At 37.2% G+C, this 12,806-nt stretch overlaps 1 protein-coding gene across 1 annotated transcript in view; it reads left to right on the forward strand.

Annotated features, from left to right (window-relative positions):
- Nucleotides 1-1,115: 1,115 nt before the first annotated feature.
- The window catches only part of CHRM3 (cholinergic receptor muscarinic 3), a 253,362-nt gene continuing 241,671 nt past the window's right edge, over nucleotides 1,116-12,806 (forward strand). Inside the window, exon 1 of the mRNA XM_007109207.3 lies at nucleotides 1,116-1,197. The gene's annotated coding sequence lies outside the window, so the exon portion shown is untranslated. The remainder of the gene's footprint in view (nucleotides 1,198-12,806) is intronic.

A 12,806-nucleotide genomic window follows, 5' to 3' on the forward strand; every position in this document is an offset into this window, starting at 1 on the left:
CGATATAAGGCAGCTTTCGGAACATGCCGTTCTCCCTCACAACTTCCTGTGTTTGAACATGCTGCCTGAATAACACCCTTCTCCTCCCTCACCCCTGCTTCGCCGGCATATCTCTTTGTCTGCCTGTCACTCTTCTACTCAACATTCAAGGCTCAGCTTAAAGGCTCTCTGCTCGGTGATTCCACCCCTGTACCCTGTCTGCACAGTGAACACAATGACTTAGTCCTCAGGGTTGATGAGGGTCCAACGTGGCCTTTCCCACTTGAGTGGACTTGGGTTTTTTTGTTTGTTTGTTTGTTTGTTTTTTTGCGGTACGCGGGCCTCTCACTGCTGTGGCCTATCCCGTTGCGGAGCACAGGCTCCGGACGCGCAGGCTCAGTGGCCGTGGCCCACGGGCCCAGCCGCTCCGCGGCAGGTGGGATCTTCCCGGACCGGGGCACGAACCCGTGTCCCCTGCATCGGCAGGCAGACTCCCAACCACTGCGCCACCAGGGAAGCCCTGGACTTGGGTTTTTTGAAGGCAAGACCAAGTCCTAATTCATTTTCTCAACGCAATATCTGGTTCATGTTATTCACTCAGTAAATATTGATCAAAATGATGAATGAATGTCAAATACTTGTTGCCATGAATAAATTGTACTAGTCAGGTGAGTGGTTCTTCGCTAATTCGCTATGAAACTTGTGAAGGAAACTCAACACTTAGCTTTCTATATGTGTTTTAAATATACGTGCTTTATGTGCATATGGGGAAGCATATAAAGTACTCCCAGTTATTGGAAGTTTCAACCTGAGAACATGTGACCGTATGACAGAGTCTACGAGATGTGGCATCTCATGGAAAAGTAGGGTACACAGCTCATTGTTTCCTCAGTAACTGCCGTGGATCACTCCTGCAGCAGGATGCTAACAGGTATTGTGGAATGAAAGGGTTTCTTGATGAAGTCCATTTGGGGCAAGTCTGGGATAAATCTCCATTTATGAAATCTATCATTTAATTAAAATGCCATTTCACAATCAAGTGATCCAAGTATCCTACTTCTTCTTTTATCTTGTTTTAGATTTATTTACCCCTTCTTTATTTGTTTGGTTTTCAGCTTTTGTGGTGACATGGCCTCTGTTTTTTTTCTACAAGGAAAGTTCAGCACACAGCACAGTCCTTGATACATTGGATTGGTTTGATGATCCTACGTGGAACAGGTACATAAAAGCTTCAGTGTTTGCTTACCCATCCTTTGAATCATACTTAGGGATGTATATCCATTTCTGCTTTTCTTGTTGACTGAGGTTGAAATTTGTTCTGGAGAGTAAAATTCACGTGTCAGAGATGACCTTCGTCTTTTCTACTTAGCGTATGTGTTTATAGTATGACCTACAAGACTCCCCAAGACCCTTCATTTCCTTTGTTATGGGATTAATACAAATTAAGAATACATTCATGCCAGTAGAGAAAGGAAATTCCATGCTCATATGGTTCTGAAACTAATAAGATTTAATATACAACTCTATGGAACTCAAGTATATGAAATATGACAGATCCCCTGTATGTTTATAAATATAGTATCTGTAGCTCAAAAGTCTAACAGAAGGATGTAAACTTTTTTTTTCCAAAATTAGTTCAGTCTTGGACAAAATTGAGTACCAAATTATGAACTAAATGGGAGTTAATTAATGATCATTTGATCCTCTTAGGTTTTGTGACAAGTACTCCCTTGGTATATAATGACATAAATATGACATAAAACCAAAAAAAAAATAGAGTATTTGAAAGTTTCATTGTTTAATGAATACTCTTGAAGGGAATATTCTGAAATTAGATTCTCATGAGATATAAGCCTTGTAGCTCCTGATTTAATTCAATTCAGACTACTTTGATGAGTACTCTGTGTGTGTGTGTGTGTGTGTGTGTGTGTGGTATTTTATCATTAACAGATACTTTATTACAAGATTCGTTGCTTTATTGTATTCAACTTTCAAAATATTGTTGGCAATGTGGTAGACTTGTTGAAATTCTGGTATGTATTTAGAAAAGTGTCTGATGTATACAAATTGTATTTTCAAAAGTAAAACTTTGTAACAGCTCCCCTGCCCACCCCCTCCCCCCCAAAAAGTCTGCTGAAAGCCACATTTGAGAAGTAGCACAGACCTGAGACTTAATCAGATATAAGACCTAGCTCTACTCCTTAACCCATAACCTTGGAAAAACAGGTTATACTTCCTTAGAAAGGGGGAGGGGGGGAGGAAGGGACAGAAGGAGGGAGAAAATAAATTCACAGTTGCCGTGTACCAAATACTCCAGGTCACCTTTATTCTTAATGAGGTATCAAGTAATTCATCGATGTGTTTCCAGGAGTCTCCAGAGAATTTCACTCCTACATTCTGTGACAGTCTGAAATCCATAATTAGAGTTTAACCTCCCTGATTTAAGCCAGAAGTTGCGACTGGTCCCCTGAATGTTAGGGCTATCTTAGGTTGTTTATTTTATAGTTTTGGTGGGTTTTCTTTGGCCTACACAAAATTGATACACATGTGTTTAAAAAATTGCCAAATCGAAAACATCAGGAGAGTTCACATTCAAATCTGGGCTTCCAGTCTTCTTTTCCTCTGGAAATTGCACTACAAGTAAACTAGTTACTCATCTGCCACAATTCTAGTTGTCATACAAATTACCTCCCTCGTCTTAACCTCTCCATGTCTAATCCGTCAAGTCCTCCAAAGCCTTGCTGGGACCCAGTGGTTCTCAACCCTCACTATGAAAAGGTCATTTTCTGAGAGCTCAGGCTGCACCCAGAAAATTAAGCCAATAGCTCTGAGGGTGGAGCTGGGCTTCAGAACTGTAGAAAGCTCTTCAGATGAATCTGATGTGCAGCTGAGGTTCCGAACCACTGACGTAACATCTTCATGTCTCTATGTCAGAGGCCATGCCCCCAGTCCAAGTCACATTCACCACTTTCTGGTCTCAGCCGTCTTCCACTGTCAACCCTAAATCACCTTCTCATTTCTATTCTTGTCCCTGTTCAATCTCATCTTCACCCAACTGCCAGAGTCATTGTTTATAAATAGAAACATATCTGGTCAATGCCTGGCTTAAAGCTCTTCAGTAATAATAGCAGTAATGATATCAACTGATGATGATCATTGATACCTTGGTTGAATAAAGAATCTGAGCTGAGGCTTTGTTGAAGGATCAAGTCATTGAGACATTAAGTATCAGAAGCAAATGGGGGAAAGGGCACAAAAGGTGTGACTGAAGGTACCAAGGAAATTTTATTCCATTTCCACATGGGGCCTGTTGCCCAATATGACAATACCTTCCCCTTGCCTGCTCCTCTAGGTAGTGACCCTTAGGCCAAAAGCATTGCTGACTTCTACAAATTGCCATCCAGTCAGTGTCCTGATGTCACACTCCTATCAGGAGCAAAGGGATTTTATAGTTTGGCAGTGACATTATTATAAGATTAATGTTCGAGCACAGCTGCCAAAGTTTATTAAATGTCACTCTTTCATAGTTGTGTGATGCACCCAGCAAAATAAGTTGATACTAGTAAATTTTTAGGCAGAATAACTGGATTAGGGATGTGTGTTTGTCGGGGTTGGTAGTTAAACCTGGGATCATATCTCTTGCCTGTCTGACATATAGTTCCTCCTTTTCACCAACAAAAAATGTAAATCTCATTATTTATTTGAGTTGCAGTGGAGACTTTTTTTCTGAAAATGACTGTGTAGTGAGTGTGTAGACCATAGAGGTAGTTACTGAAGTCTTTCCTTTAGACTCCAACCACCCATAACCGGAGGTGGTGCACTTCCCATTGGAAGGGAAGAAGATAAGGTGTCATCAGAAAGTTTTCATCAAAGACACCTTCTGACATACTGTGTTGTTATTTTATTCAGAGTTTAAAAATAGACCAGTAAATGCAAACTTCTTTGAAGCTGAGTGGAAACTTGGGTCCATGTCAGCACTCCTTACGTACAACATAATCAACTTTATTTCATACTGGTGACATTTTTTTCCTTCAATATAAAACCATCAGTATTTCACAGTTGACATTATAAAAAGTTCAAGGATCTGTGTTAAGACAAAAATGTGCCTCCGATGTTCAGGTAATGGAGACCAATAAAGATGTTGAAAACTCTGTTACCTAGGTATTAAATTAATGCATGAGGAAGAGCTGTCTTCTTTACCTTAGGGGAACTAATTTACCCAAATAATATGTCTGGGCAGAGCTATCCTACATTTAAGGAAAGAGTTGATATTTTCAGCTCTCTCCTAAGTATTTATTTTGGAGGACAAATGGAGAACAAAATACACAGAGAGGCGCAGGCACATACACACTGAGCGTCCCTAGACACAGTACAGGAGAGTGCTTATTGACAAGATGCCTTTGTATTTCCTTTGGGGATCAAGCTGGACTGGCCTTGCATATAATTCTTCTCTGTGGTGAATAGAGTTGTAATAAGGCCACAGATTCTTCTCATGTAGGAATTTCTTTGAAAGGATTCAGGCAGGGATGTCCATTATGTTTTAGGGTTCTACATTAGTATAGACAAAGCTTTTCCAGTAAGATAAATCCATTTTTCTAAATTCTTTATATCACTGAGTGCCTGGGATCTGGACAGAGGAAGATTAAAAATCTCTCTAAAATCTACCATATTGCCACCACATGCAACAGCTATTGAGAGGGAAATCAACAGTGTCTGAAATGAACATTGGGTTAAGCATACTTCACGTTGCATTTTCTACTATTTTTTTCACTTGCCATTAACTCCCTTTAATCAGAGAGGTTCCCTAAATTAATTAGGATTAATTTTTCAAATCTAATATAAAAGATAAATGTATCCTATATTTATTATAGGGCAGGAACAATATGGACGCTGAGTTGACTGTGAAGATCTGTGTTATGCTATAGTAATACATCAAACGGCTCCAAAAATATACATGTTTGTCATAGATATTTACTATTACATCAGACTTTTTCTTATTCCCATCATTATTCTAGCACTTTGTGTTGACTTTTAAGGGTGAACATTTTGGAACAAAAGATACATTCTTCCAGGATCCTCCATGCTTGAACAATATTAGACTTTAGAAAATATTTGTGAAATGAATGATGAATAATTCAAATGCATTTTAATCTTAGACACAAGCAGATGAAATGATACCAAAGCTAGGAACTGACTTAGCCAATGAACTAAGTATATAACATAATGACCAATAAAAATGGTAATTCATCATATCAGATATTATATCTGGTATGCTCTGTAGAATCAGAGAGATGGGCATCATTTTTAAAGGATTTGGACAAAGTCAGAGGGCCAGCAAGTCTAATATTTTGGTGAGCAGCTCATCCTGATTTCATTAAGGCATGGCTGTTCACTTCCCTCTTCTCCTTCACCAATATTTTCATCTTTAAAATCTTTTTCTTTTAACCTGTCATGTTAAGGGGACATTCTAGTCTAAAGACTCCTGATTGAGGTGCCTTATCTTTAAAAACTTTGCTAGGGGCTTGTGGGATATTAAGAGGTAAAACACTATAGCATTTCTGCACTTGTGAATAATTGAACAGAGTCTAATGTTGTCTGATCAGGTAATAATGCTACCTAAGTAAACTCTCTAGGAAGTACTTGAATCATTCTTATGCCTCCATCTACTTAGCTATTAAATCTCTGACTTTTCTTGGCAAAGCTCAAAGCCAATTAAAGTCCCATATGCTTTACATTGCTTCACTTTTGCATTTTAGAAAAAGAGTAGATGGTCCAAATGGATGTGATGATCTTATCAGTAGATGGTCCAAATGGATGTGATGATCTTATATAAGCCCTTCATACGTAAAATTATTTTTCTCGGAAGAATGTGAAATTTCACTTTGAAATTATATTGCATTCTTAGTATCACAACATACTGTGCCTCAGGGATAAATAATTTCATATATTTAGGATCCCTAAGTTATATTCCTATATTGAAGAGATATTTAAAACAAATTATTTTACTTTATCTGAATATTAATAATATGATCAGTGATAACTTTCATTACAAGTATTCTGAAATTGGGAACTTTACCATATTTAACTTAGCCATCTTAATGTTCAAACATATTTCTCTTTATATTATTAATTTTTTTTCTTTAAACATTTTCATTCTCTACTGTTCACTTGTTTGTATTGATGTGTCTGTACTCTGCTTTTTTTACCCCCCAAAAATACTTTAGATAGATTATAAAAAGAATAAAACCTAATAATTATCAACAGAATAGAAAATTAAGGCAAAACAAATATAAATAAAACTGTAGAATCAACTGAGAAATAAATATCAGTCACAGTTAGGCAGACCCTAGGGGCGAACAGTTGCTTCTGTTGATCATCAGACATGACTCTGGGTTTAGTGGGGACTAAAGCAAAATTTTGTTGGGCAATTCTGCTATCTGAAAAAGATATATTTGCCTAACATTAAGATACTCATTCTGTAAAAAGAGAAATTACACATCTGATAGCAATGGAGGGGCAAAGAGTGCTTGTGATACTATGGGAACATTGGACTAATATTTGAGGATTACTGATGTAGGAATGAGATACAGCTGTCCTGAACCATGTGTGTCTATTATCAGCCCCTTTTTATTTATGTTTGTAGTCATGCTTCAGCTGATGGTTGAAAGAAAACCATTGAAGTCAGAATTTTATGTATTTTATTCCATTGGCCTTTGAACCTCACTGTGCTCAGAGGTCTTGATTTTGTTTTCTGTTCTCTACCACTATCAACACTAAATTTTAAATGATGTTTTATGAAATCAAGTAAAAGCTATAGTTGCAAAATTGTGTTACTTATGTCCACATAAAAGTGGAGATAGTTTTATTGAGTTAAATTCTGTAGTTTATTTCCCTTGGCATAAAATTACGTGTTTGCCTAACACTGTTTTTATTTATGATATTGGCTACTATTAGATATGTGTATCTTTTTTTAACATCTTTATTGGAGCATAGTTGGTTTACAGTGTTTTGTTAGTTTCTGCCGTATAACAAAGTGAATCAGCTATATGAATACATATATCCCCGTATCCCCTCCTTCTTGCATCTCCCTCCCACCCTCCCTATCCCACCCCTCTAGGCGGTCACAAAGCACGGAGCTGATCTCCCTCTGCTATGCAGCTGCTTCCCACTAGCTGTCTATTTTACATTTGGTAGTGTATGATACGTGTACAAAACTCGGAGCTGATCTCCCTCTGCTATGCAGCTGCTTCCCACTAGCTGTCTATTTTACATTTGGTAGTGTATGATACGTGTATTTTTAATTTGTTACTCTTTGAGCTTTGGGGGGTGGGGAGACAAGTCTTTATATTTTCTTTGACTGAGACCATTGAACAAAGAGAAGTAAAGTGCTACTTATTTTCCTAGACAACAACTTGTTGGATTCATGGCACAAGCTTTATATCATTGTCCTGCTCCTGAAATCTACCCCATTTTAAATCTTCTGTCAAATCCTTTGCAATATGAAAATTGTTGTGATTAATCCTCATAAAAGCACGGCACACAATTTAATCATTTTAAAAAGTAAAAAAGGGGATCATATTTTGCAAGCATCATTCTATAAGATCAAGGGAGTTGGGAATGCCTACACATGGATTCTGGCCTTAAAAGATTGAAGACTTATTTTCATTCTGGAAAACCAGTAGAGATAGATCTATAAAAAAAGATGAGTCATTAATTTAAAAAAGCTTCTCCTCCTGGTAAATTACTTAATTATATATTAACATATAGCTTATTCCCAAGTACCACATTATAAACTACACACAGTTTTCAAACAATGGTAGCAAATAGAGGCAAGTAATGAGTGGCCAAAATCTCAACTTAATGTTTGTCTTCCACAAGTTACCTATGACTTTGAGCATATTCTTAACTTCTGGTTGCAGTACATTTATTTCCTGTTCAGAAAAAAAAGATAAAGACATTTGAGAGCCTGTCTCAGAGTTGTAAACAAAATATCACCATGGTGGTTCTGAAAGCTATCCTTCTGGGACATTTTTTCAACTAATAAAAACCATTTTAATCTAAACTGATTATCTGTACTGTGCAAAACAACACAATTGAGTTTCCCCTTTAATATGCTGGACCGTCTCACATTTACAAGGCACAGTCATGGTCCAGTCCCTGTGTGAGTCCCCTAACACATATGTTTACTTCAGAATCTCTTATTTAGTCTTCAAAGTAGCCCTGTGAGATAAGTAATATCCTCACTTTACATGTAACAAAGAAAAATGGGTTACAGAAAAATTATGTCATGAGTCATTCCTATCTAATTACTAAGAAGGATAAACTGTGATAACCGGAACTTTTCCTCTCTTAATGCAAAACCCTTTTCCTCTAAATCAGTGCTTCTCAATCAGGGTGATTTTGTCCCCTAGGGGAACATTGGGCAATGTCTGGAACCATGTTTGGTTTTCATAACCGAGGGGGGATCTCAGTTGGTTTCACGACTGAGTTTCTGTGCAAGCTTGTATAAGCTACTCTCTTCCATGCGTCCTACATATGCTCCACATTCCATGTCTTACTGTTTCCTCGGAATTATACAAACACTGTGCTTGCACCTACTCATCATTCTGCCTGGAGTACCCGGAACCCCCTTTCCTGACAAATGTGTATTCATCTTCAAGACCCAGATGAAATCTCACCAGAATGCTGATGTCTTTCCCCATGCCCTGCTCATCTTCTCCCCAGGCAGAGTTAAGTTCACCACCTTCTTTCCCCAACCCCTCCCTTCATGATTACCCAGCACTTACGGCTCTGTATTGCAACTTGTTGATTTGCTTGATTGTTTACCCCTGAGACTGAGTTCCTTGAGGACTGGCACGCCCATCGTATTCATCATAGTATTCCTTAATGGCAGTGCAAAACAGTCACTAAACAAATGCTTTATTGTGTGTTGAATAAATGCTAAGTGATCCATGAATCCCTATTGATTTATCATTCCCTTGCAGCTAGGGAAATGATGCAATAAATTAATTTGCCCAAGCATCCAACAAGATTAGCAGTGAGTTTCATTAACTTGAGCTTTCACACTCTTACCCATTTTTAGTTGGAAAAAAGTCCAAATAGAGAAAAACGTAATGCTTTAGAAGGTGACTCCTAAAACTTTAACACCTTTAAAAGATGTAGTGTCATTCAAATTCCTCTTATTAATATAAGTACTTAGAAAAAATTTAAGATAGTAAAATATTAAGAAAAAAGCTATCACTGAAGGTCAAATGTCCATTCAGCAGATTTGTATTGATGGCCTAACATGTGCCAGGTTACCTGGAACATTATTTTTTTTTTACTAATACTGTATTTTAATAATTATAGTATAAAAAATTAACAAGATGTGAGATGTGTCTTCTAATGCCCTAGAATAGTTAATTGATTCACTTTTGCTTAGAAAATATCTACACATTTTACATTTGATCTATGACTTTAAATTTATTTGTTAATGATTTTCTTTAATGGAAGCTGATGTTACCTGGTAACCCTGGTGCCGGGTTCAGAGGTTATTCATCAGTATTGTTTATGAGTGAGAATATTCCAGAACAATAACTTCATGTAGTACTATCACAGCATCATCTTTCTGAGTAGATCATATTGATACTTAGATATACTTTAAAAAATCAGTTCACTGCATAGTTAAATCCATTCTAAGTTTCAAACCCTTTAATATAGAATAAGAAACAAATTTGTGGTCTTCGTATCACAAAACTATGAAAAACCTGCCTTTACTAATATAAATGTGACCTATTTTAACTAGGTGCACTCAAGAAATATATACATTAGAGTTTATAATTATATTTTTCCCACCATCAGATACTACTGTTATCAGTGCATCATGCCATACTGTTTCACATTAATCCACAAAACTGTCTGCTTCTAAAGTAGTTTCCAGTCTGAAAAAAGGATATACTTCTTTTACTTTTTTAAAATATATTGCAATATTTTTCACTGATCTATTTGCAGAAGGGACTGATATAAATGTATTAGTGTGTAAGTAATAATGTATATAATTAATGTATAACTCTGTGTGTGTGTGTCTGTGTATTTCCCATCAACTTAAACACATTGTTTTGGGTTTTTCCCCAAAATATTTTATCATGCTGATTTTCAACAAAGATCTAATGACCTTTTTTAACTTTATTGAAACTGCATTATCAGTACAATATTTAGTGTTTTAGTTGCTGTCTATTTGAATGCTAAAATTATTCAAGCTTACTAAGCACATTGTGCATATTTATTTGTACACATGCTCATCTTCCTTTAAGAGTAACAGTATTTTATGTTGGTGTAGCTATGGTTTAGCAGTACTTCCATATAGTAAGTAGTATAGTTAGTGGATATGGGCATCAGCTTTGCACCCAGCAGCTCTGGATTCAAGACCTGGATTAAAACCTACCAGTTGTGTTTCCCTGTTTCTTGACTTATCTTGGCCTCTGCTTTCCCATTCATTCTGCCAATGAGGGCAATCAGGCCCACTTTGTGGAGTGGCTGTTGAAAGGATTCAGTGAGATGAGGTATATAAAAGGAATGCCTGGGCATGATGAGAGTTTGGAGGATGGTGATTTTAATTTAGACCTCACCAAGGCCCTTAATAGTTCAGTTTTATGTCAAAGGGAGGGAGAAAGGGAAAAAGTGATGTCCCGAGAGACTATGAAGTGTCTAACTCCAGGTCACAGAGCTTTGATGTTCTAGCGTGAAGGCTTCCCTCCTAAACGCCAACATTAGGCCTGACTGATCTTTGCATCCTCTAAGTTCTGACACATAGTAAGCATTCCAGAAACGATGAGTAAGTGAGTTTTAAGAATTCCTGTGAAGAATTAAAGTCATGGATGAGCACATGGAAAGTGAGCCACACTAGTGTAGCAGAAAATAATCTTTTTTGCTGAGACTGTGTTGCTCTCACACCCCATGAGCAAGAATCCGATATTACTTGTTTTTATGTTGCCAGTACTTAAGCGAGGGCCTTGTGTAGACACTCAATACAGCTTTATTTAATAATTGAATAAATAAATGGATGAACTTGAAAAACTGAGAATTAAGTTTTAATTAAAATGTTTTTAACTCTAAAAAGATGTTATATTATTATTATTATCTTGCCACTAACATTTTGGAAAGAATGTATGTCTTTCAGAAGGTTTTTTGGTTTTTTTTTTAACATCTTTAATGGAGTATGATTGTTTACAATGCTGTGTTAGTTTCTGCTTTATAACGAAGTGAATCAGTTATACACATACATATATCCCCATATCTCTTCCCTCATGCATCTCCCTCCCTCCCAACCTTCCTATCCCACCCCTCTAGGTGGTCACAGAGCACGAGCTGATCTCCCTGTGCTATGCGGCTGCTTCCCACTAGCTATCTGTTTTACATTTGGTAGTGTATATATGTCCATACCACTCTCTCACTTTGTCCCAGCTTACCCTTCCCCCTCCCCATATCCTCAAGTCCATTCTCTGCTAGGTCTCCGTCTTTATTCCCATCTTGCCCCTAGGTTCTTCATGACCATTGTGTTTCTTTGTTTTATAGATTCCATATATATGTGTTAGCATACAGTATTTGTTTTTCTCTTTCTGATTTATTAACTCTGTATGAGAGATGCTTGGTCCATCCATCTCACTGCAAATAACTCAATTTCATTTCTTTTTATGGCTGAGTAATATTCCATTGTATATATGTGCCACATCTTCTTTATCCATTCATCAGTCGATGGACACTTAGGTTGCTTCCATGTCCTGGCTATTGTAAATAGAGCTGCAGTGAACATTGTGGTACATGACTCTTTTTGAATTATGGTTTTCTCATCTCTCACTTTGTCCCAGCTTACCCTTCCCCCTCCCCATATCCTCAAGTCCATTCTCTGCTAGGTCTCCGTCTTTATTCCCATCTTGCCCCTAGGTTCTTCATGACCATTGTGTTTCTTTGTTTTATAGATTCCATATATATGTGTTAGCATACAGTATTTGTTTTTCTCTTGCAAGAGGGTTTCCTTTTCTTCACACCCCTCTAGAATTTATTGTTTGTAGATTTTTTGATGATAGCCGTTCTGACTGGTGTGAGGTGATACCTCATTGTAGTTTTGATTTGCATTTCTCTAATGATTAATGATGTTAAGCATCCTTTCATGTGTTTGTTGGCAATCTGTATATCTTCTTTGGAGAAATGTCTATTTAGGTCTTCTGCCCATTTTTGGATTGGGTTGTTTGTTTTTTTGATATTGAGCTGCATGAGCTGCTTGTAAATTTTGGAGATTAATCCTCTGTCAGTTGCTTCATTTGCAAATATTTTCTCCCATTCTGAGGGTTGTCTTTTGGTCTTGTTTATGGTTTCCTTTGCTGTGCAAAAGCTTTTAAGTTTCATTAGGTCCCATTTGTTTATTTTTGTTTTTATTTCCATGTCTCTAGGAGGTGGGTCAAAAAGGATCTTGCTGTGATTTATGTCATAGAGTGTTCTGCCTATGTTTTCCTCTAAGAGTTTGATAGTGTCTGGCCTTACATTTAGGTCTTTAACCCATTTTGAGTTTATTCTTGTGTGTGGTGTTAGGGAGTGTTCTAATTTCATACTTTTACATGTAGCTGTCCAGTTTTCCCAGCACCACTTATTAAAAGAAAAGGCTGTCTTTTCTCCATTGTATATTCTTAGCTCCTTTAACAAAAATAAGGTGACCACATGTGCATGGGTTTGTCTCTGGGCTTTCTATCCTGTTCCATTGATCTATATTTCTGTTTTTGTGCGAGTACCATACTGTCTTGATGACTGTAGCTTTGTAGTATAGTCTGAAGTCAGGGAGCCTGATTCCTCCA

The sequence above is a fragment of the Physeter macrocephalus genome, chromosome 20 (genome assembly GCF_002837175.3).
Source record: "Physeter macrocephalus isolate SW-GA chromosome 20, ASM283717v5, whole genome shotgun sequence".
Classification (NCBI taxonomy): domain Eukaryota; kingdom Metazoa; phylum Chordata; class Mammalia; order Artiodactyla; family Physeteridae; genus Physeter; species Physeter macrocephalus.